The sequence below is a fragment of the Mesoplodon mirus genome (assembly GCF_964341445.2).
Source record: "Mesoplodon mirus genome assembly, chromosome: 11".
NCBI lineage: Eukaryota > Metazoa > Chordata > Mammalia > Artiodactyla > Ziphiidae > Mesoplodon > Mesoplodon mirus.
In genome coordinates, this window is record NC_138987.1 from 41,008,786 (window position 1) to 41,032,974 (window position 24,189).

Genomic DNA, 24,189 nt, shown 5'->3' on the forward strand with positions numbered 1-24,189 from the left:
TTAAAAGTGAATTTTATAGTATGTGAATTATATCTTAAAAAAAAATCAACTGCCATTCATGATCAAAAGTCACAGAAAGGGCTTCCCTGGTGGAGCAGTGGTTGAGAGTCCGCCTGCCGATGCAGGGGACACGGGTTCGTGCCCCGGTCCGGGAGGGTCCCACGTGCTGCGGAGCGGCTGGGCCCGTGAGCCATGGCCGCTGGGCCTGCGCGTCCGGAGCCTGTGCTCCGCGAGGGGAGAGGCCACAACAGTGAGAGGCCCGCCTACCGCAAAAAAAAAAAAAAAAAAAGTCACAGAAAAATGAGCACAGAGGGGAACTTCCTCAACTTGATAGGGAGTTTCTACAAAAACCAATAGCTAACTTTATACTTGATGGTCAAGACTGAGTGCTTTTCCCCCAAGAATGGGAACAAGGCCAGGATGTTCCCTCTCACTATTTTCATTCAACATAGTGCTGGGAGTTCTAGCCAGAGCAATGAGGAAAGGAAAAAAAGGAAATAAAAAACATTCAGATTGGAAAGGAAGAAATAAAACTGTCCTTACTTGCAGTTGGCCTGATTGTCTACATAGAAAATCCCAAAGCATTTACCAAAAACAACAATAACAACTTCCTAGAATAATAAGTGAATTCAGCAAGGTCACAAGATACAGGTGAATATACAGGAATCAATTTTATTTGTATATGCTAACAATGGACACAAGGTCAGCGAAATTTAAAATACGATACCATATACAATCACTCAAAAATACATAGATGTATATCTAACAAAATTTGTACAGGATTTGTATGCAGAAAACAATAAAACACTGATCAAATTAAATTTTATTAAATTTAATTTAAAATTAAATTTTAAAAGATTTAAATAGAGAAAGAGATGCACTGTGAAATAGTTTGGAAGAATCAACACAATAAAGATGTCAATTCTCCCCAAATTGATACGCAGGTTTAATGCAGTGTCTATCAAAGCCCAAGCACGATTTTTTTTGAGGGGGGGGGGTGGGCGCTGGGCCTTGCCACTTTATTGACACCAAAGATCCCAGGCTCTGCTGGGACTTCCTGGGGCTCTGACATCAGGCAGCCTCTGCCTCTGAGATGGGGTAGCTCAACTGGGTCCTTAGCCTCAGTCCAGGGTGGGCAGCTGCTTTTCTGAGTCACAGCTGGTCAAGCACAGGTTGTAGAAGGAGTTGGAATCAATGGCTGAGTTTATCTCTCGCCAGCCCACCCACCCAGCAGCCTGTAGCTCACTGGGGTTTTTCGGATCACCCCAGCAGTGAGAGTCCAATACCAGGACGTAGGCTTCCGTGCCTGGGCCCAGCAACGCCTTTGACTGGGCATCCGCATCCCCTCCAACCATTACAGGCCCCCGGCCCCTGCCAAGTGGGAATAGAGCCTCTCCAGTTCCCCCTGAAGTGCTGTTCCACGGGGCACGTGACATGGGAGCCTTGGGCCCCCCCCGAAGTGGTCAAGGCAGAGGCTGGCCTCTACACAGCCGATCCATCCCCGAGAGCCCCAGAGCCCGGGGGGCTTGTCGCCCATGTCCTCCAGGGCCGCCTGCACTGCAGCCAGTTCGGGTACCCCCGCTGGCCGGCCCTCTGGCCACGAGCACAGTGTTTGCAGAGTGAGGTAGCCGCGGCCCCAGCTCCAGTCGTCTACGCCGTCGCAGCCGTAATGGTAGTAAATATAATGGCCCGAGAGGAGGGCCAGGCGAGCGCGGCAGCGGCCGGACGGGGCCAGGCCCAGGTGGACGTCCTTCAGCCGCTCCAGGGCGGTGGGCGGGGCAGATGCGTCCTCCAGGCGGCGCGGGGCGAAGTCCAGGGAGAGCTCTGGGCTCTAGCGTTTCCTCTCGCCCCCCCCCACCACGCCCCGCCACCCCGAGTCTTGGGTGAACTGCGGGCAGGTGAACAGGCCCTGGGGTCGCTCTCGCCCGACCCCAGGCAGCAGAGCGTGGCGTGCCCCGCGGCAATGAGCCAAGATTTTTTGTAGATATACAGAAGATTATTCTAAAATGTATATGGAAAGGCAAAGGGACTAGCTAAAGGAATAGCTAAAACAATTTTGAAAAAGAATGATAAAGTGAGAGATATCAGTCTGCCTGATTCAAGACTTGTAATATAGCTACAGTAATTAAGACTGTATTATATTGGTGGAGGGATAGACATATAGATCAATGGAACAGAATAGAGAACCCAGAAATAGACCCACACAAATATGTCCAACTGATTTTTGACAAAGATGCAAAAGCAACCCAATGGAGGAAAGATAGCTTTTTCAACAAATGGTGTTGGAGTAATTGAACATTCATAGGTTTTAAAAAAAAAAAAAAAACTTAATCTGTCTCACATCTTCTGCAAAAATTATCTCAAAATGGATCACAGACTTAAATGTAAAATATAAAACTATAAAACTTTAAATAGATAAAATCTTTGCAGTGTAGGGCTAGGCAAAGAAATCTTAGATTTGACACCAAAAGTATGATCCATAAAAGGAAAAATTGATAAATTGGACTCCATTACAATTTAAAACTTTTGCTCTGTGAAGAACTCTGTTAAGAATATGAAAATACAAACCAGAGATTGGGAGAAAATGGCCTACAAAAGACTGGTATCCAAAACATAAAGAACTCTCAAAACTCAACAGTAAAACAACAAACAACCCAATTAGAAAATGGGCCAAATATGTGATGAAGAGACATTTCACCCAAGAAGCTATACAGATGGCGAATAAACACATGAAAAAATGTTTACCATCATTAGCCATTAGGGAAATGAAAATTAAAACCATAAAGAGATACCATTACACACATATGAGAATGGCTAAAATAAAAAATAGTAACAACACCAAATGTCAGTGAGGATGCAGATAACCTGGATACATTGCTGATGGGAATGCAAACCTGCCCAGCCACTCTGGAAAACAGTGTGACAATTTCTTTTCAAAACAAAGAGTGCAACAGCCATACAACCCAGCGATTGCACTGCAGACACTTATCCCAGAGAAATGAAAATGTCAGGGGCTTCCCTGGTGGCGCAGTGGTTGAGAGTCCGCCTGCCGATGCAGGGGACACGGGTTCGTGCCCCAGTCCGGGAAGATCCCACATGCCGCGGAGTGGCTGGGCCCGTGAGCCATGGCCGCTGAGCCTGTGCGTCCGGAGCCTGTGCTCCGCAACGGGAGGGGCCACAACAGTGAGATGCCCGCGTATTGCAAAAAAAAAAAAAAAAAAATGAAAACATCAGGAGGCATTGAGGTGGAAGAGAAGTGGGTGTGGCTATAAAAGGGCAACAGGAGGATCTTCTGTTTCTTGACTCTATCAAGGTCGATATCTTGGTTGTGATGCTGCACCATGAGTTTGTAAGATGTTACCATTGCAGGGAATGGAGTAAAGGGTACACAGTTCTCTCTGTATTGTTTATTACACATGCATGTGAAGTGGGCTTTGCTAGGGAGGACATCACTGAGAGTGGAGCTGAGGGGACGTTTTCCATACCTTCAAGTGGAATATCCAGCTGGCTCTGGATGTGATCTTGGAGTTCTGGGGAAAGGTCCATTGGAAAGTATTTATAGACAGATGGTGTTTAAGACCAGGAAGAGAGTGTAAACAAAAAGTAGCAAAGGGTTGAGAGCTGTGCAGTCTATGGTTTAGAGGTCTAGGAAATGAGGAGGACCTGCTGAAGAGTGGCCAGAAGGGAAGAAGGAAACCGTGGAACTCAGAAGCCAAGAATAGGCTTCAGGGAGGAGGAGAGGTGGCCACCATGTCAAAGTCTTCTCATGGGTATGGTCATCGTTCAGACTGGGATGCTTTTTTTTTTTGCGGTACGCGGGCCTCTTACTGTTGTAGCCTCTCCTGTTGCGGAGCACAGGCTCCGGACGCGGAGGCTCAGCGGCCATGGCTCACGGGCCCAGCCTCTCCGCGGCATGTGGGATCTTCCTGGACCGGGGCACGAACACGTGTCCCCTGCATCAGCAGGCAGACTCTCAACCACTGCGCCATCAAGGAAGCCCCAGACTGGGATGCTTTTGAGAGCTAAACAAGTTGACAAGATAATTAAACTAATGCATTTTCTGAAACATTGTTTATGGCCCAACGAATTAGTTTATTATATTGTTCTATGGCCATGTCACTGATATTTTTCTGAAGAATGCTCTTTTTTTCAATATGGTCTTATTATTCTTTGTTTTGTCATAAAATCGCTTGCAGTCTTACTCAAAGTTGCATTCTGCGATGATAAATTTAAATCTGTTGATATTTTCCACCGACTCTTCTTTGTAGACTAGAGTTTAATTGAGAAAGTCCTCTTCCTATGGGTACTAAGATACCAGGTAAACTCAGAAAAACTTGAGTAAATGGACGATATTCTCAATTCTATTTTTTAAAATAAATTTATTTGTTTGTTTACTTGTTTATTTATTTATTTTTGGCTCTGTTGGGTCTTTGTTGCTGCTTGCGGGCTTTCTCTAGTTGCAGTGAGCAGGGGCTACTCTTCGTAGTGGTGCGCAGACTTCTCACTGCTGTGGCTTCTCTTGTTGTGGAGCACGGGCTCTAGGTGCACAGGCTTCAGTAGTTGTGGCTCACGGGCTCTAGAGCTCAGGCTCTGTAGCCATAGCGCACGGGCTTAGTTGCTCCGCAGCACGTGGGATCTTCCCAGACCAGGGCTCGAACCCGTGTCCCCTGCATTGGCAGGCGGATTCTTAACCACTGTGCCACCAGGGACGTCCCTCAATTCTATTTTTTAATTGAATGTATAAATATTCCAGCTCAATCAGCTCCATAGGTTGTCATTTTGACTCAATTTTGACAGAATAGGCTACCGTTCTATGACAAATATTTTCATAAGCCAAAACACGTTCCCTCAAATTTTGTTTATTATTCTTTTGAGTGTTTCATCAAATTTAAAGACTGCAAAATTGTAGGCCTTCTTGATTTCCTCCCATTCCAGTACAGAATATAAATTTATCCAATTAAAACTAGGAATCTCACCAAAAGATTCTACCCACATGTTGAGATATTCCAAAAACAATTATGGAATGTGAAAATCAGAACTTGAACACATTGTAATGCTCAGCATTTAATTTCTTCAGCTCCTCCCTTGCTTTTGTAGAGATGAATTTCAATGTTTCCCTGTTGGCAAGGATCGTTTCTAATAATTACAATTCGCTAAAGTTTCACAGCTCAAAATTCTTGACACCCATTTAATGAATACTTTGATTAAAGATCTCCAACAGATTCTGAATACAATGTAACAAAAAATTAGAAGACTCGTTTACAGAAAGTTCAATCCCCTTCTAAGGCACTAGGTTGATGTACAAAGTAGGTCTTCTAAGGTGCCAACATTTCAAGGGTCTGATTAATGACCGCAGAAAACCCAGAAAAGAAACACCAGGAGCCTAAAGTCTGTTTTTTTATCCAATACTAACATTGTCACAAAAATTTTTGTAGCCTAATTTCTCTAATGGTATGTCTGAAAATACTTCTCATTGTTGATGGATAAAATATCACAGATTATTTGGGTGCAACTAAGAATAACATGTTCACTGCAACCAATCCCAAGTACATCCGTGCTCCACTGGTTTTTCAGTTTAGTGAAAACACAGCTGGGCTTCCCTGGTGGCGCAGTGGTTGAGAGTCCGCCTGCCGATGCAGAAGACACGGGTTCGTGCCCCGGTCTGGGAAGATCCCACGTGCTGCGGAGTGGCTGGGCCCGTGAGCCATGGCCGCTGAGACTGCGCATCCGGAGCCTGTGCTCCGCAACGGGAGAGGCCACAGCAGTGAGAGGCCCGCATATGGCAAAAAAAAAAAAAAAAAAAAAAACCACGACTTTTTCTCAGGACACTGTTATAAATCACCCCTGTTATCAAACTCTCCTCATTTACCTGGATTGAGTGTGTTTTTTTTTCTGCTTAGACCCAGGCTGATACTCATCCCTTCAGAGAACATCTTGGCATGTATCAGGAAAGGTGAAAATGGACGGAGCCAAAGTCCTGCCCCCAAATCTCATGCACAAATGCTGTGGGAACACTGTGTGAGACTGTTCGTAGCCGTGATGTTTATAACAGCAAAAGAACTGGAAATAATGCAAAAGCTCATCAACCGTAGGCTGGAAAAATAAACTGGAATCATGTTTAGTAGTGAGTCTCAAATTTTAACGTACATCGGAATCTCCGGGGAGGGTTGAGACCGTTTTGCCCCAGACCCCTGCACAACCTCGGTCAGTCTCAGCCAGGCCACTGCTGGTGGCTCTCGCTGAAGTCGGGGTGGGGGGAACTCACCTGGCCTTCCTTCCGGGGAGCCTGCTAATGTAGGGGAGTCACCACCCCTCAGGACAGTCCTCAGCCAATGGGCAGGGGCACCTCCTGTCGTCCAGGTGGGCAGCTCCCAAGTGCCCACGGTGTCCCTCCTCGCCTGCCCTACTCTCCCCACGCCCCCCTTTCTGCTTCCTGCGAGCCAGCCTGCACCACACCTCGGCTTTCAAGGCAGCCCAAACAGAGTCACTTTCCTCACAGGCTTGCCGTGGGATCCGATGTGTTAATACAGAAGAGTCTAGAGCAGGACCTGTGATGGAGAGCTTTCCCAGGCGGAGGAGACAGCAGATTCTCACTTAGAAACAGCCACTCAGGCAGGTGACTGGAAATGGCTTTGGGGGAATTCAGAGCACATTAGGCAGGTTGGTTGCGGTCTGGATGGTCCAGCAGAGGGATGGGGCTCAGATCGGGGCAGCCATGGAGATGCAGGGAGAGGGTCAGACTCCAGATACTGCAAAGAGGTAAAGTCTCCAAGATCTGGTGATGACTTAGGAAAAGAAGACGAGGGAGAGAGAAACGTCAAGTCTGACTTCCAGACTGAAGTGCTGAGTGGGGGTCGGTGTCAGTCTGGGGGTGGGAGGACCAGCCAAGACTAAATTCGGGAACCACCACCCCCTGGTCCTGAGGCTGGGGCCCAGTTGTGATGCCCCAAGGGGGGACTCGAAGGAGAAAGGGGGAGCAGATCCCCCGCCCCAACAATTTGGGGAGCTGTTTTCTCTAGAACATCATCCCACTTTTTAAAAGCAATTAAAGCAAAGGCAATGCTATAAAAGTTAATAATAACCACTGTTTCCTGTAAGTTTGAGAGATTAAATCATTCTAAATTTCTATAAAGGTGGCTATCGCCTTCTGGAGAATGGAGAGATTGACTTGTACGTTAGTTTTCTTTCCTAGTTCGTTATTTCTACTGAATTAGAAAAACTCAACTCAGAAGGACCAGGCTCTGACGATGGCAGGGAGCCCACGGTGACTCTTTCTAACGATTATGGAGGCTCAAGTCAAACGGGGCCAGAGAGATTGTTATGGAGAGACTCCAGGTATATTATATGCAGTGTAAATGCAAACCTAATCTAAACCTCCCAGAAAATGAACTCTACCACTTTGCCCCAGACACTGGAAAGTGGAGCTTTTCAGTGCAGGAGGCAGCAGTGAGTGGACCCCTGACACACTTGTTTCCTGCACTCAGGAAATATTCCGGAAATGTTTCACGTCCTTTTGCAGCTTGTGGATGTGATCTTTTAAATGTGTCCAATCCCCGATTCCTTTTTCCAACAGTTCTTAGGATGGTGGTCTCTGTAAGGCATATGTGACTTTTCTGTCCTGAAATGACAGACCCAGAGTTGTGATGATGCTAAATAGATACTAAACAGAACTTCAAGGTATGCAAATGATCCACTTGATATCCTAGGAACGGCCTTTACTTGCTTTATCTGTGTCAAGAAGTAAAGTCTTGGGCTTTCCTGGTGGCGCAGTGGTTGAGAGTCCGCCTGCCGATGCAGGGGACATGGGTTCGTGCCCCAGTCCGGGAGGATCCCACATGCTGCGGAGCGGCTGGGCCCATGAGCCATGGCCACTGAGCCTGCGCGTCCGGAGCCTGTGCTCTGCAACGGGAGAGGCCACAACAGTGAGACGCCCGCGTACGGCAAAAAAAAAAAAAAAAAAAAAAAGAAGAAGTAAAGTCTTATCTCTGTTCACATCTCAAAACTCCCATGAGAGAGTTTTAATTAATTCAGCAGAGTGAAAGAAGCCAGCTCAGCATCTGTGCTGGGTTGCATTGATTATTTGTGATTTTTCCTTGTATAGTGAGGCAGGACCAGGTCACGGTTGGACTATTAAGTCTTTGCAATAAATAAAAGGTAAGTGTATTGGCAACCTCTTCACTTAGCGACTTCCTTTCTTGCTGTTCAAAGCTGGTGCCAGGTCAGAACTGATTCTAATGTGCCTTTTCCAATCCACACCATGGCTACCAGAAAATAATATTAATTTAACTTTGTGAGAAGCCTCTTCTTCTGAAATGTGGGCCTACAGTCAAGGAGGAAAAATCCGGGACTTCCCTGATGGTCCAGTGGTTAGGACTCGGCACTTTCACTGCCATGGGCCAGGGTTCGATCCCTGGTCAGGGAACTAAGATCCCACAAGCTGCACGGTGTGGCCAGAAAAAAAAAAAAAAAAAAAAAAGGAGGAAAAATCCACTTGTCGCTCACGTTTGGGCAGAGGTTGGCATGGCCATAAGAGTGTGTGTGGACACAGCCGTCCTGGCAGCCATCTCTCCTCTGCTAACCAGCCGTGTCACCTGGGGCCAGCTCCACACCCGTGTGGGCCTTGGGCTTGCCAAATGTGCATAATAAAAGTATCTTTTATTAGATAAATAAACTATGATAATAAAAAATAAATAAAAGTAAAGGTTGCTTGATTCTTGTAAAGTGCCTTGAGGGCTTCCCAGCCCCAGCGCATGCCCAGTGAATGTGGCCCTGGAGGCTGGGACTGCCTTCATAAGCGTTGTCATCTGTCTCCATCCTGCCAGGGGCTGATACGTCCTCATCACAGCGAGGATTTTCCTGGGTGAAGAAGAGCATGTGCTGGCAGGCAACGCACAGGAATGTCTGTTACGCATCATGTACTTGCCGTCAGACAACATCCCAAAGCATCATTTGATAAAGGATTCTGCAGGTACTTCTCTTGGCTTTCTCCCTGAGTGTGATATCTGGCTCTCACCCTGGGGCTCATTAAGAAACAGTAACTTCACTTCCTCTGCTGTTGCTACAGAGAGGGCAGTTTTGAATGATGGAGTTTTCATGTCACTTCAGCCTTTATTAGTAAAATTACTCAATTTTGCACTGGCAGGTCTTGTTTTGCCCTTGTTCCAAAAAACTCTGTTGCTTCACCAGACGATCTCGACTTTTTTTTTTTAAAGAAGTGAAATCATCTTCTGCTTCAGGCTGCTGTTTGACACTCTCACACCAGTAATGTTCCAAGGCCTGGGGACAAGAGTTCGCTGGTACAATGAAATCAATTTTTCAGATCCTTGAACTTACATATTTGAATCCATGCTCGTGTTTTTTGGCAGCTTGTGCAAAGCCCTCGTATAGGCAGATTCACTTTCCCAGGACCCACACAGCCACTTCTTACCCCTGGTTCACGATTGTGAACTTATTCTACATTCTGGTCACCATTCTCTGTCTTGACCACACTTTCATGTTGGAATGAACCACTTCTGCGAGCTGATGCATTTCTGTGAATTGGGAATAAAGCCCAGCAAATTGTAATGATAATAAATGTACATTATCTCAAGGAAATGATTAGAGAGAAATGATGTGAAAATACAGCCCAGAGACATGCTGCCCCCTCTTGCTGAGGGTTCCCGGCCCTGCTCTGAGCAGGGCAGCACCTGGAGTCGGTGGCCTTTGTGTCCCAGGGACCGATGGGCACCAGGGCTGCGAACAATGCTGACACATCGGTGAGTGAATGAGGAACGGTGTCTGCAGTCATATCCGCCCTGGCACTGCAACCTCAGTATGGTGTCACGGTAGTGTCAACCCTTCTAAGGAGTTTTCCGTTGGCCCCCAAAGGCCCCGGGACCCGTTGATTTAGCGGGTAGGTACGGAAAAGCAGAATGTGAGGGATGGCCCCAGGGACCAGTGTCTTTCATCATCACAGATGCTCGTGTGGCATGCCAGGCGGCCAGGCACTCTGATTATCTCATTTGACCCTCTGAAGCAGTTGCCGCCATGTCCCCATTCTACTGACGCCAAGATGGAGGTGCAGAAACGGAAGCCACCCACGCAGCCCCATGAGCTGATCAGTGGCAGAGCCATGACGTGAGGGCCCCCCCGAGGGCCCGGCTTTGTCACAGCCTCAGTAATCTCTACCAGGAACACAGATTTCATTTCCAGGGATGGTGACCTCTTGGCTTTTGTTTCCAAAGAGTAGAGCTTTTCATGGCAGGAACTTAGCAGAGACAGTTGCTGGGGGGCTCTTTCTACGTCTTTCCGGCAAAACCAAGTTGTTTGCATATCAAAGATTCTCCTTTCTGAGTCTGCGAGCAGGCAGGGAAGGTGAGGATGAAACAGAAAGGCAAAGTGGGCTCACAAAGCCTGCAACATAGCCGGCGTTCAAAAATGGGAGGCTTAGAGTGATAAGAACCATCATAAATGCTTTCATCTCAATATTTTTTAACTTCTTTATTCGCCTGACACACACATCCATAATTTTACAAATTGCACAAACATGATCCTATGATGGATTGCAATAATCTAGATACTAGGGAAAACTGGAAACTACCCAAGGGCCCAAGCAAAATGCTAGAGCAGGAAAGGGTGAACTATTAGAAATTAGTAGAAGAGCACAGAATTCTGTGACATTCATTCATTCATTTGTGTATTTGTTCATTCAATGTATACTGGTTGATACAAGAGTATATGAAGGCCCCTTCTGTCTTGCAACTTATATTCTAACAGGGAAGGCAGATAATAACCTCATAAAATAGACAGGATGAGTTAATAAAACAAGTGAACTGATGGAAATAAAAGGGGGGCGCATTGGAAAGTGCTGGAGACAGAGTGAGGATGCACTTTAGCTGGAGTGGCCAAGATTTGAGAGCTGGATTTGAGACATGAACAAGGAGAAGCCTCCACCACATAAATACTTGGGGGCACCGGGTTCTGGGTAGCAGGAACAGCAAGTACACAGGCCCCAATAACCAGGGTTCAAGTCCCACCCACCTGTCACACCTGACAGACACCTGCTGCCCACATGACCGCAGGCAGAGAGCTTCCCCGCCCCCTACCACCTGAGCTGTGAGCCCGTCTGTGAAACGAGGGAATGATAATCACCCCGTCAGTCCTACTGCCAGGGCTGCAAAGGTGAGTTAGGTAAAGGGCTTAGCACAGGCACTGGTGCAAAAGTGTAATTCTGGTTATTACTCACGTCGGGGAGCAGACAGGGGCAGCTGGCTCTCCCGGCGTGCCAGACTGGGACAAAACTTTGTCTGTTTTATTAAGAGTTATTATTTTTTATTTATTTTTTGGTTTTTGGTTTTCTTTTTTTGCGGTACGCAGGCTTCTCACTGTTGTGGCCTCTCCCGTTGCGGAGCACAGGCTCCGGACGCGCAGGCTCAGCGGCCATGGCTCACGGGCCCAGCCGCTCCGCGGCATGTGGGATATTCCTGGACCGGGGCACGAACCCGTGTCCCCTGCATCGGCAGGCAGACTCTCAACCACTGCGTCACCAGGGAAGCCCAAGAGTTATTTTAATATGGCTAGCATGTTTGAGTGACATGAACGCAGATCGAAGTGAATCGTTCTCTCCTTCAACAAATATCACCCCAGTGGAATCACTGCCCCTCCCTCCCCACCCCGTACACGCGCACACATGCGTGCACCAACCCTAAATTTGAGTTCCAGCTCTGCCACTGACAAACTGCATAATTGCAGACAAGGCATCTCTCCTTCTGATCTGTTTCCTTATCTGTAAAATGGGAGGTTCCAACTGGATTACCCCTAACTCACATTTCTTAATCTGGCCCAATGAGATCATTCAGTTTCCACCGATCACGCCATCCTCCTGCAGCCTCCATGCCTTTGCCATGATCTTCACCTGCCAGAAACCCTTACTTCACCTGGCCAACTTTTCACGCCTGTTTTGGCTTATTATTGAAGTGTAATTTACATGTAGTAAAAGGCACAAATCTTAAGTGCAATTGACTTGAACAAATAAATACACCCGATGAAGCCAAGCCCTGCTAAGATATGGAATGTTTCTATCACCTCACAATGTTCCCTCGGCCCCTGGTCAGTCACTCCCTGGCCTGCCCCAGAGGTGACCACCACCTTGATTAGCTTTGCCTGCCCCGGAACTCCCTGTAATGGCATCTTTTATGTGTGTGGTTCTTTTGTGTCCAGGTTCTCTCGCTGAGGCAAGATCCACATTGCACGTGTCAACGGCTCTTCTTTATTGCCAAGTGATGCTGCATTATGAACAGACCACAACTCGCTTGGCCCTTCACCTATCTGGGTGATTTTTTATTCTGTGCTGGGCATCACGGTGGCCATGTATTGACAGTCAGGATCTTTTTATTGCCCTTTAAAAGCTGTGATGTTTTGTCCTGGAAGACATCTAATTTAGTGGGGTTTCCCCTTGATTCTCTCAAGTCTTGAGGCTTTGTCAGGAAGGGTCTGGAATAGTCCTAAGGTGCTGCCTTTCTGGAGCCTTGGCTGAATGAGTGCCCAGGGTCTTGGGCAAAGCCGTTCCACTTTGGCTGGTTGGAATGCCCATGGGTGCCAGCTGCTGTGCCCCCCAGGGTCCCCACCCAGCCCCCAGCCCCCAGCACCCGGCAGTGATTCTGTGCTGGGCCTTGTGGAATCTCGCCCTGCACTGTCCCCTGGGTATTTACCTGGAGAACCAAGGGACCCTGTGCAGTTTTCTGGGGGTCCTTTTCTACACTCTGCCCGTCTTATTAACATGCTCTGCACGTCCCGGCCACCTCAACAGCCCCAGGTTGTACATTCTATTTCTTTTATACAACAAGACCTGATCTTTGCTTGAGTTCTACCTTGGCAAGTGCCCCAGGCTGAAAGCTGGGGGGCAGCTGGAGCTCACTTTCCGTGTTTCCCTGCTGAGGACCGCAATCCTGCCCTGCCGCTACCCAAGGCCCAGAAGTCGCAGCTCGCGTACGTTTTCCGTCGTCTGCTGGTGCACGTGGGGGCATAAGGCTGATACTCATCACCCTGTCACGTGTCCTGAGTGCCCGTCTTTATGGCCCTGCTGGAATGTCCATTTCTCGGGGAAATGTTCTCAAACAGCCTGAAGCATAGTTTGCGCTCTGTTTTGTGCTCCCCAGGCATCTTGAGAATGCCTGTCCGTCTGAACCCAGACTCATTTTTGCAAACCTGTCCTTCCACTGGGCTGGATGAGCCTCAAGGCAAGAACTGCATCTAGCGCTTGGCTCAGATCCTGGCACGTAAGGGGTGAGCCGTGGACATTCCTAGACACCCCCACGGCCCCCGGAGTTGACTTTAGTTTCTTTAAGTGCAGACTCAGACCCAAGCTCTAGACCAGTGTAACCTGTTAGAATCCAAATTGTCGCTGAGCCCTCAGGAGCAAGCCAGGCGTGGAGGGTGGCCTGGCCCCTTTTACAGAGCCTGTTCTGGTGACCAGGTATATGTCTCCAGCTCGCTCTGACTCTCCAAGCAAAGGAGGCCTCGGCCTCTGAGAGGAGGGTCGGCATTTCCATCATTGTCCATGGAAAGTGACATGAGGTCTGACCAGCTCCAGGGCTGGGCATCTGCTCTGGGCTTAAGGGCCCAGGACTGAGTCTGGCATTTACTCTGGGCCATTCTCCAGGGGAGGGCAAACCTGATGAATGGCATCTGCTGTGGGCTTTCCATGAATGTTTGTTGAATGAAAAATGACTTGCATGGCTACATGGCCCAGCCCGGGGCAGCCCACCCCGTCCCATAGCAACTACCTCCCCATCACCGGGGGAGGGAAGGGCTCAGAGCTGCTGGAAGGGTCTCCGAGGTCCTCTTAGGTTCAGCCACTCGTCTCCACTCCTGCCCTGGCCCTAGCTCAGACCTCAGTGCATGCAAGTGCCAAGGAGGTGGGCTCCCAGCCCAGGTCTCCCCCCATCCTATACCCGTTCCCCACAGAGCCACCAGAATCATCCGTCAAAAGCACAGCTGGACCACATCACGTCTCCGCTTTCAGGTCTTCAGTGACTCTGCACAACGTTGAGCTTGACTTGCTCACAGGACTCCCCAGATGGTGAGGGCCCGGCTGACCTCTTCTCTTCTCTGGCCGTTACCTCCACAGCCCTTGGACCTCACCGTGTCTCATCGGGGAGGGTCTCACACACACTGGCCTGTAGGCTTCCCTCCCATACCCCATGCTCTCTCTGGAGGGTCTCACGAGGGCCCAGGAAACTGAGATGCGGGCGTCCTGTGGGCAGATGGGCTCGGGTCCGGTCCCCGAGTGCTGGCCGAGGTGAGACCCGACCCCTTGGAGATGCTGACTCTACATCCACGTGACCCCATACCTGCCCTCATCCTACTCCCTCCAGGGCCACACCAGTGGCCAGTCTCCCCCAGTGCCTCCAGGCATAGGAGACCCCTCTGGTCCTGCTCAGGGTGTGTGAGTGGTGTCTCCCCTTTCCCTTGCTTCTCTTTTCAGCCCATTGCTAGAAATTGCTGCCCCTGCTGGGCCTCAGGGCAGAGCCTTCTGTCTTAAGGACCCAGCAGAAATGTGGAGGAAGTCAGACAGCCTGACCACAGAGCAAAATATCTCCAACTACCCTCTCACTGCGTTTACCTGAGATGCTCTGGACCCACACCCGCTCCGGCTCTGCACATGCTCTTTCCACGCTCTCTTGGCCAGCTGGTGAGCTCCTATTCAACGTTCAAAACCCAGCTCCTGTGTCCCTCCCGACGGCAGCCCCCCGCCCCTGCCCCATGCCCCTCCCTGCATCTTGGCATGCCCAGCGCAGCCCTATGATGGTTGGTGGATGTGGATGGCTCTCCACTGGGCCTTGGCCTCCTTGAGGTCAAGAACCACACCAATCACCTCCACGGCCCCAGGCCCAGAGCTGAAGCACCTCCCTGACCCACATAGAACTTCACACTCCACAAACCCACTGCCTCATCTCATCCTCCCCGGGAGGAGGGGTGTCATCTTACCCCACCCCTGGGGAACTGAGATGTGGGTGGGAGGGGGACAGAGCTGGGACTCCAACCAGATTTGATCAATTCCAAAGACAAGGCACATTCTACAAACCCAGTGGCCCAAGGAAACATCTGCCAAACTGTCTGCTGAATCATTTCCTAAATTGCTTCCCTCTCAGAAGAGTAAAAGCTTCTGCTACAAAAGAAGATGCTGATCTGAAACACAATAGTTGCCTCTCATCAGCCTGGTGTGGGCCATTCTAGAATATTCTATGTGGTTATTACCCACTGGTGTGATGATGCCATTGGGCACCCCGCCCTCCTGGGAGAGGTGTGACCCTAACTCACAGCCAGTTATGCCCCCTTGACTCAGTCTTAGCAGCTGAGACCATTGGTGCTGGAGTCAGACAGACCCCAGCCCCCAGCCCTGCCTGGTCTCCTTCCAGCTGCCTGACCTTGGGATTCCCCCACAGATGTTGACACTAACCCCCCAGGGCCCTTGTGATCATGGCTGGTAACATATGTCGAGCACCAGTAGTTGCTCAGTTATGAAAGCTTCATCTATGCAGGGGGCACGTGGTTCACCACCCAGACCCTCCCTCTGGGGGCGCGGCATTCACAGCTGCAGCCGCTGATGGCTCCCAGCTGCATCTCCCCAGGCATTGACTTGGCTAAAGGGAGCCTCCATGACAAGGCCATTCCCTCCCAAAGGGAAGCCTGCATCCCATGACTGGTCAGTGCATGGATGTACAGAGCTGGCCCGCAGGCCTCAGTTCAGGCTGTGTCTGCAAGGCCCTCCTGGATCAGGATTCCCCATATCAGCTGAGGTCCCCACCATGGCTCCATTGCAGACTGACCTCTCCCTCTATCCGATCCGGCATCCTTCACTCTGGCTGGAGCTCTCCCCAGTCAACCCCCTGCACACAGGAGCCCAGCCTAAGGAAGTAAGTTATTTATTATCATCTAGGTCCTTCTACGTGTAAACCCAGAGGCTTCACATCCCTGGCAGGGGGGAGATGTGATTCAAATCACACACTGTATTGGGCAGGTTTTGCTGCAGTTAAACAATGCTGATCTTTGCAGCAAGAAATATTATTTCAATAAAATACCTAGGAATAAACCTACCTAAGCAGACAAAAGACCTGTACTCAGAAAACTATAGGATACTGATGAAAGAAATCAAAGACACAAAAACAGATGTTCTTGGATTGGAAGAATCAATATTGTGAAAATTACTATACTATCCAAAGCAATCTACAGATTCAATGCAATCCCTATCAAATTACCAATGGCATTTTTCACAGAATTAGAACAAAAAAATTTACAGTTTGTATGGAAACACAGAAGACCCCAAATAGCCAAAGCAATCTTGAGAAGGAAAAACGTAGCTGGAGGGTTTAAGCTCCCTGACTTCAGACTACAATACAATATACTACTACTGTAGATTACTACTACAGTAATCAAGACAGTATGGTACTGGCACAGAAACAGGAATATAGATCAATGGAACAGGATAGAAAGCCCAGAGACAAACCCACACACCTACGGTCACCTAATCTATGACAAAGGAGGCAAGAATATACAATGGAGAAAAGACAGTCTCTTCAATAAGTGGTGCTGGGGAAACTGGACAGCTACATGTTAAAGAATGAAATTAGAACACTTCCTAATACCATACACAAAAATAAACTCAAAATGGATTAAAGGGGCTTCCCTGGTGGCGCAGTGGTTGAGAGTCCGCCTGCCGATGCAGGGGACATGGGTTCGTGCCCCGGTCCGGGAGGATCCCACATGCCGTGGAGCGGCTGGGCCCGTGAGCCATGGCCGCTGAGCCTGCGCGTCCGGAGCCTGTGCTCCGCAACGGGAGAGACCACAACAGTGAGAGGCCCGTGTACCGCAAAAACAAAAGAAAAACAAAAAAACCCACAAAAAACAAAAAACAAAAAAAAAGGATTAAAGGCCTAAATTTAAGGCCAGACACTATAAAACTCTTAGAGGAAAATGTAGGCAGAACACTCTTTGACATATATCACAGCAAGATCTCTTTTGACCCACCTCCTAGAGTAATGAAAATAAAAACAAAAATAAACAAAAGGGACCTAATTAAACTTAAAAGTTTTGCAGAGCAAAGGCAACCATAAACAAAATAAAAAGACAACCCTCAGAATGGGAGAAAGTATTTCCAAACGAAGCAACTGACAAAGGATTAATCTCCAAAATATACAAACAGCTCATGAAGCTCAATATCAAAAATCAAACAACCTAATGAAAAAATGGGTGGAAGACCGAAATAGACATTTCTCCAAAGAAGACATACAGATGGCCAACAAACACATGAAAAGATGCTCAGCATCACTAATAATTAGAGAAATGCAAATCAAAACTACAATGAGGTATCACCTCACACCAGTCAGAATGGCCATCATCAAAAAATCTATAAACAATAAATGCTGGAGAGGATGTGGAGAAAAGGGAACCCTCCTACACTGTTGGTGGGAAAGTAAATTGATACAGCCACTATGGAGAACAGTATGGAGTTTCCTCAAAAAAATAAAAATAGAACTACCATATGACCCAGCAATCCTACTCCTGGGCATATGTCCAGAGAAAACCATAATTCGAATGTGTCTAACATTCACCCCAATGTTCATTGCAGCACTATTTACAATAGCCAGGACATGGAAGCAACCTAATGCCCATCACAGAGGAATGGATAAAGAAGCTGTGGTACATATATGCAATGGAATATTACTCAGCCATAAGAAGGAACGAAATAGTGCCTTTTGCAGAGACGGGAATAGACCTAGAGCCTGTCATGAAGAGTGAAGTAAGTCAGAAAGAGAAAAACAAATATTGTGTAATATTGCTTATATGTGAAATCTAGAAAAATGGTACAGGTGAACTTAATTGCAAAGCAGAACTGGAAACACAGACGTAGAGAACAATGGACACCAAGGGGGGAGGGGGGTAGTGGGATTAATTGGAAGATTGGGATGGACATATACTACTATGTATAAAATAGATAACTAATGAGAACATACTGTATAACACAGGGAACTCTACTCAGTGCTCCGTGGTGACCTAAATGGGAAGGAAATCTAAAAATAAGGGGATATATGTATATGTATAACTGATTCACTTTGCTGCACAGCAGAAACTAACACAACACTGTAAAGCAACTATACTCCAAAAAAATTAATTAAAAAAAATAAAACAACAATTGAACTAATTTGCCAGATTAAATACATGATTCTCAGTTTAAATATATATATATATATATATATAGTTTCTTGTTCTCGTTCGCAAAAGCTGTGGTTCAGCTGAAATGGGCTCTGTGTGTCTTCTCATTCTGGAACCCAGAAGAAGGAGCAGCCTCTGTCCAGGACAGGACGTGCTGTTCTCCAGGTGGAGGGGAGGGGCGGGGCAGAGGAAGGAGGGAGCAAACCAGTGGTGCACATTTAAGCTGCTGCCCGGGCAGGGCACCTCCATCAGCCTAGTCCCCAGGTCAGGGGAAGGCTCGTCTCCTTCTCGGACAGCGACAGCAAAAGCTGACAGCGCGGTGCAGGAAAGTGAGGAGGGAGCCGGGGATGGTGACCACACCAATCTGAGGTCCTTCTGACATCACACGCTGCAGACCTCACCATCAGAGTCCAAGCCGGTAATATAATAGGGAGCTGTCAACGTCATTGTCATCAATGACGACATCGTCATCTTTACCTATCAACTCCACAGAGATGGAAAATAATAATTTACAGTGTTGGCTGGGGGCTATGGGTCAGGTTTGTACACTTTTATTAAGAACATGACTTGCTCAGTCTCTCTGGAGGGCAGTTCAGCAATGTGGTCTGAAGCCACAGGAAAAAGCCCATATCATTCACCAGGTATTACTCTTCCAGGAATTTAATCAGGTGGGGGACAAATATACTCATAGGAGGGACCTTATAAACAGATTATCTGGAGTAAGTAGAAAATCGTATGATTTTGTCACAGTCTCCCTTCCCTCCGCATCCCCGCCCTCGCCATGGTTCCCTGTGGGTGGAGCCAGCTTCTCTGCTTCACTGACCCCAGGCTTGGTCATGAGGCTGGCTTTGCACCCTGGAATGTGGGCAGAAGTGACAGTACTCGGGGTGCAGGCAATGGCCCTAAAGGCATCAGATCCCCCCTCCTGCCCTCCACCCTCAGGGGAGATGCCGCAGGTGGTCCTGCTCTTTCCTCCTGGGCTCTGAAATGAGAGGAGAAACAGGTGGGGCAGATCCAAACCCAGCCACAGCCCAGAGACAAGCATCACCCTCGTTGAAAGCCACTGAGAGGTTTGGGTTGCTTATTATGCAGCATTACCACAGCAAAAGCTGACTGATAAAATGGGGGAAATTTTAAACAACCTAGAAAGGGTGAAAAAACTTGTTTCAAATGTTTATTGTACTCTGGGCGCTTGTCAAGTGCTTTACAAATAACAGCTCAGTTAATTACCAGAGCAACATTGTGCGGTCTGTGCAGTGTGTGAACTTAGTTTACAGATAAGAAAACTGAGGCCGCAAGAGGTTAAATAACTTGTCCAGGATTTATAACTAGTACTTGGTGGGGCCCAGCTCTGAACCCACGTTGCTTGGCCCTAGTGCCCGCTGTTTAACCACACCAATAACAGAGACTTGGTTACATAAGCCATGGACTATCCAGATAGCCAACTGTTTGCAGCCATGAGAAAGATAGAGGCACATCATTTAAATGACCAGACCTCACCCTTTCCTTCTGCTGGAACTCCCACTTGGATGGCATCCACATGCCTCCCCATTCCACCCCTGAACACACCCACCTGGTGGGGTGTGGCCTGCACTTCCTGTCACGTGATCGCTACCCTCTCCCCTGTGTCTACCCAAACAAGCCCTGCAGCCCAACTGTGTCTGACAGCGACCTGGAACCCACTTTGATTTATGAAAAAAGTAATAGAGCTTCCAAAGTATTAATGCTTAAACTAACCATAGGTACAAACCGCTCCCAAGCCTTTGTGGAATAGTGGGTCACATCATCTTGAAGGTTATTATTTCCTGACGCAGAGAAAAAGCTGGGGGGGGAGGATGGGAGGTGGGGGGAGGGATCCCAAAACTGGAAGAAAGGAAGGAAAGAGGAAAGGAGGGAGGGAGGGAAGAAAAAGAAAGAATGCAAACAGAAGCAAAACAAAAATCTGGCACGGTTGGGTCCCTTTGCCTGTGTTTGCCTCGCGTGTAAATGTCATCCTAGGGTCTGTTCCTTCTGTCTGGCGTCTTCTGCTCGACATTATTTGGGAGAGTCATCGTGGCCGCTGCGTGTCTCTTCTACTTTCATTCTCAGTGCTGTGAAAATCCATTGTGTGACTGTCCCAGGTTTATTTCTCCATCCACTGTGATGGACGCATGGGAGGTTTCTAGTTTGAGACGATCACGAAACTTCCAGAATGTATCTCTGCATCCTTGGTGAGCATCTGCGCACGTTTCCGCCGTGTCTACACCTAGGAACAGGATTGCTGGGTCCTATGGGGGCTGAGGGTCAGCTTGGTAAATGTGGCCAAGCAGTTTCCAAAGTGGCTGACCAGCTGTGATCCTAGCTGCCTTGTATCTGTAGTAGGGAAGCGGGTACCAGGGAGGTGAGGGTACAGACTCAAGGAGAGTGAGGGAGGCTCTGAGGCACTGATGTTTCATTTCTGGATCTGGATGCTGGGTACACGGGTGTGTGTAAGTGCTGAAAATTCATCCACTTAGGATTTCTGCATTTTTCCATATGCGTATTATACTTCAGTAAGATGTTTTGGAAAAATATTTCTATAAATAAATATATTCACATGTACATAAGCACATGTGAATCAAATGTCTCCATGTCCTCTAGCTATTGTGGTCACCTTTTCCTTTAATATTTAGATATCTATGGGTCACCCGCTCATGCCAGGCTCTGTGGATACAGCGGGACCCCCGTCAACATGGTCCTGCCCCCCAGGGTGAACTTGCTAGTGGCAGAGAAAATTCATGAGCAAGTGACCAGAGAGGCACATCTACAAGGACTGATGTGACATGTGCACTAAAGGACAGGGTGCTGCCCAGAGTGGGGAGTCTGGGATGAGGAGGGAGTGGGGGGTGATGAGTGTCCGGGGCACTGGGAACAGGAGGGGAAGACGCTGGGGCACTCAAGGACCAGCAAGGAGGCCAGAGGCCAAAGGCAGAGAGCAAGGGGGTGAGTGGAACAAGATTAGGTGAGGGGGTGGGAGGGGCCAGCCAGGCAGTTGGGCCGAGGCAGCCAGAGCACAGAGGAGCAGGGGGGAGCATGCACCCATTGTACAGACATGGAAACTGAGGCTCAGAGAGGTGAAATGACTTGCCCGAGGACACACAGCAAGAAAGGGACAGAGAAAAAAAAAAAAAGAAAGGGACAGAAGGGCTTCCCTGGTGGCGCAGTGGTTGAGAGTCCGCCTGCCGATGCAGGGGACACGGGTTCGTGCCCCGAGGATCCCACATGCCACTGAGCGGCTGGGCCCGTGAGCCATGGCTGCTGAGTCTGCGTGTCCGGAGCCTGTGCTCCGCAACGGGAGGGGCCGCAGCAGTGGGGGGCACGCATTCCGCAAAAAAAAAAAAAAGAAAAGAAAAGAAAAAAGAAAGGGACAGAGCCGGATTCATACACAGTCCTTTCTGACTCCAAAAATCATGTGTGTGCACACGTGTGGGGGGCGTTTTCTTTTTCCATATCAAGATGAACTTGTTCTTATGGCTGCGTCAAACCCTCTCTGGAACTTGGGGAAGAGTACCAACGTATTCGATAAATAAATAAAAGCATGAGAATGTCTGGAGCCATAACGGCCAGCTGTCTGGGACCCTGTGTTTAGGCAGAGCCTGACACTTCAATTCTCCCCTGACGGCAGAGTGTGATCTCCCGTCTTCAGCAAAAAGCCCCAAATGTCAAAACTGGATTTTAATTAGCGGAACTCTGGGCCCACGCGGCGCAGGGATCCATCTGGATCACAGGAGGCAGCAGCTGTTTATTAGCTCAACAGCCAGAGGCAAGCGTGGCCAGGGTCCCTCCCTCCTCCGCTCCTCTGGGGTAGGTGACTTCCCGGGAGTGGAGGTAGCCAAGCTCCCTGCGCCCCTGCCCCAGGGCTGTGCCCGGTAGCATCACCTGGCCCGTGGAGCATGCAGAGGACCCAGGTGCGGGCGACTTTGGGCGCTGACAAAGCGCGTGTGTTACTGTGGGGGACAGCAGCCAATACCCATGCTCGCATCACCGGCTCAAAGTTGGGCAAGATCTCATCAGTGTCCCTCTTAGTGGCCCTTTCGAAGGACCCAATTATCCCAGACCTGGTCCAGGCGGTACCTTGGCTCTCTGAACCCCCAGGCTTGTTAAAAGCGTCTGACAGTGGCTTGTCACCCATCAGCTGCCAGAGTCTGAGCAGGCAATCAGAAACGCTCCTTTTTGATGTCAATTAGAAGGTCGTCACCAACGGGATTTGAAATCTGTTTGCCCAACAAGAATTTGCATTCATGCTCTTATTTCCTCAAGCTGGTCTCCACCGGGCGGGGGAGGTAGGGGGGGCAGGTGGGTTAAATCTCTGAGCAAAAGGTCTCCAGATGATTCGCAGGACAGTAATCTTGACTAAGACTTGCAGGCCCTGCTCAAAGCACTATACGCATATCACACTCTCCCGACGACCCTAACATGTAAGCAGGTAAGTGTTGCTCCTTATTCGTCCCCACTTACAAATGGGGAAACAGAGGCACAGAGAGCCGAAGCCTCATGTCCAATGGTGCATATCTAGTAAGTGGCAGAGCAAGGATTTGAATGCTGGTGACCAGACCCTGGAACCCAAGGCCAACCAGGGCATGCCCCGGGGCCTTTGCACCTGTCACTGCTGTCTCCACTGGTCCACCAGGCCAACCTGCTCAGCCTCACGACTCAGCTCAGACCTACTGTCTCCTGGAGAGGCTTCCAGGAGGTCCCAGGCGATTGGTGCTCCCCTCCCCCCAACCTTCTTTGTCCACCTTGCTGTCCCCTCTGCCCAGCCCCATCCAGCCTGGTACATCTCTGCATATCCAGGGCAGAACGTCAGAATGATTGTGGAGGGAAGGAAGCTACAGGGAAGGAAGGAAAGAGGCGTCACACCCCCAGGTGCAATGCTCTTAGAGCTGAGCAGCCATCGGCCACCAGCTGGTTCCACCCCAGCCCCAAGCCACCCTGAACAGGCAGGGCTGTCCCCTGGAGAATAATGACCACGGTGACAAGAGTTAACCTCACTGGACTACTCACTATGTGCAGACACCATTCCAGTTTGTCTGATGTATCGTCACCCCATGAGATGGGCAGAACCACTGTCCCTACGTTACAGAAGTAACAATGGAGACACAGAGAGGTTAAGTCACTTGCTCAGGGTCACACAGCCAGGATTCAAGTCTCAGGGGGCCTGATTTGCGGGCCCGGGCACTTAACCACTGTCCTGGAGGATGGCGGCAGCAAGCCGGGAGCCCCCCACCTGTCTCACAGCAACGCCTTTCTTCCCCCTCTGTCCCCACCCCTGTTTCAGACGATCCTCCTGGAGGCTTTTTGTTTCACACCTGCCTCGTGTTCCTTCCTCCATCTCTGTAAAGGAAGCCCTTGAACCGGGGGCCTCAGCTGGGGTGAGCCAGCTGCCTTGTGAGTGGGGGCTCCCTGGGCTCAGAAAGGGAAGGGTAGTGGGGACCCTCACGGTGGGCAGCACAAAGCCGGGTGGGGCAACGGGGCACTTCATGGACCAGAGAGGAGACGACCGCCCACGGGAGTCAGGCCTCGGCCCACGTGGCGCTCTCGGGGAGAAGGAAATGGGTGTTCAGCCTCCTCTTTCAGTATGCTCACCTCTCAGCTAAACTCACTCTGCAGTGGAAGCACGGAGTCTTCAGCACCGGACCGCTAAGGAAGTTCTCTTATGTTACTCTTTTAAAATAAGTAATAAATAAGCAAAACCCCATTCAAAACACAAATTCACAGGTTGTAACCAAAGAAGCCTCCCTCACATCTGTGTCCCTGCCCCAAATGTTGTCATTTCTATTCATTTCTTTTTGCATGTTTCCAATGTGTTACTTTATGCAAATACAAGCAAATCTATATTCTTACACAGAATTAGCATCGTATATCCGGTCTGCACTTGCTTTTCTCACTTCATAGCGTATTCTGGAGATCTCTCCTTGTCGATGCTGTGTGCGTGTCCCGGAACTGACTGTTCGTAAGTGGGCAGGGCTTTCTAGAGGA

At 49.0% G+C, this 24,189-nt stretch overlaps 1 pseudogene across 1 annotated transcript; it reads right to left on the reverse strand.

Moving 5' to 3' along the window:
• Window positions 1-1,121: 1,121 nt before the first annotated feature.
• LOC309811560 (ufm1-specific protease 1-like) lies at window positions 1,122-1,537 on the reverse strand (annotated as a pseudogene). Its single transcript has one exon. The product of its transcript is annotated as an ufm1-specific protease 1-like (transcript).
• Window positions 1,538-24,189: the final 22,652 nt, after the last annotated feature.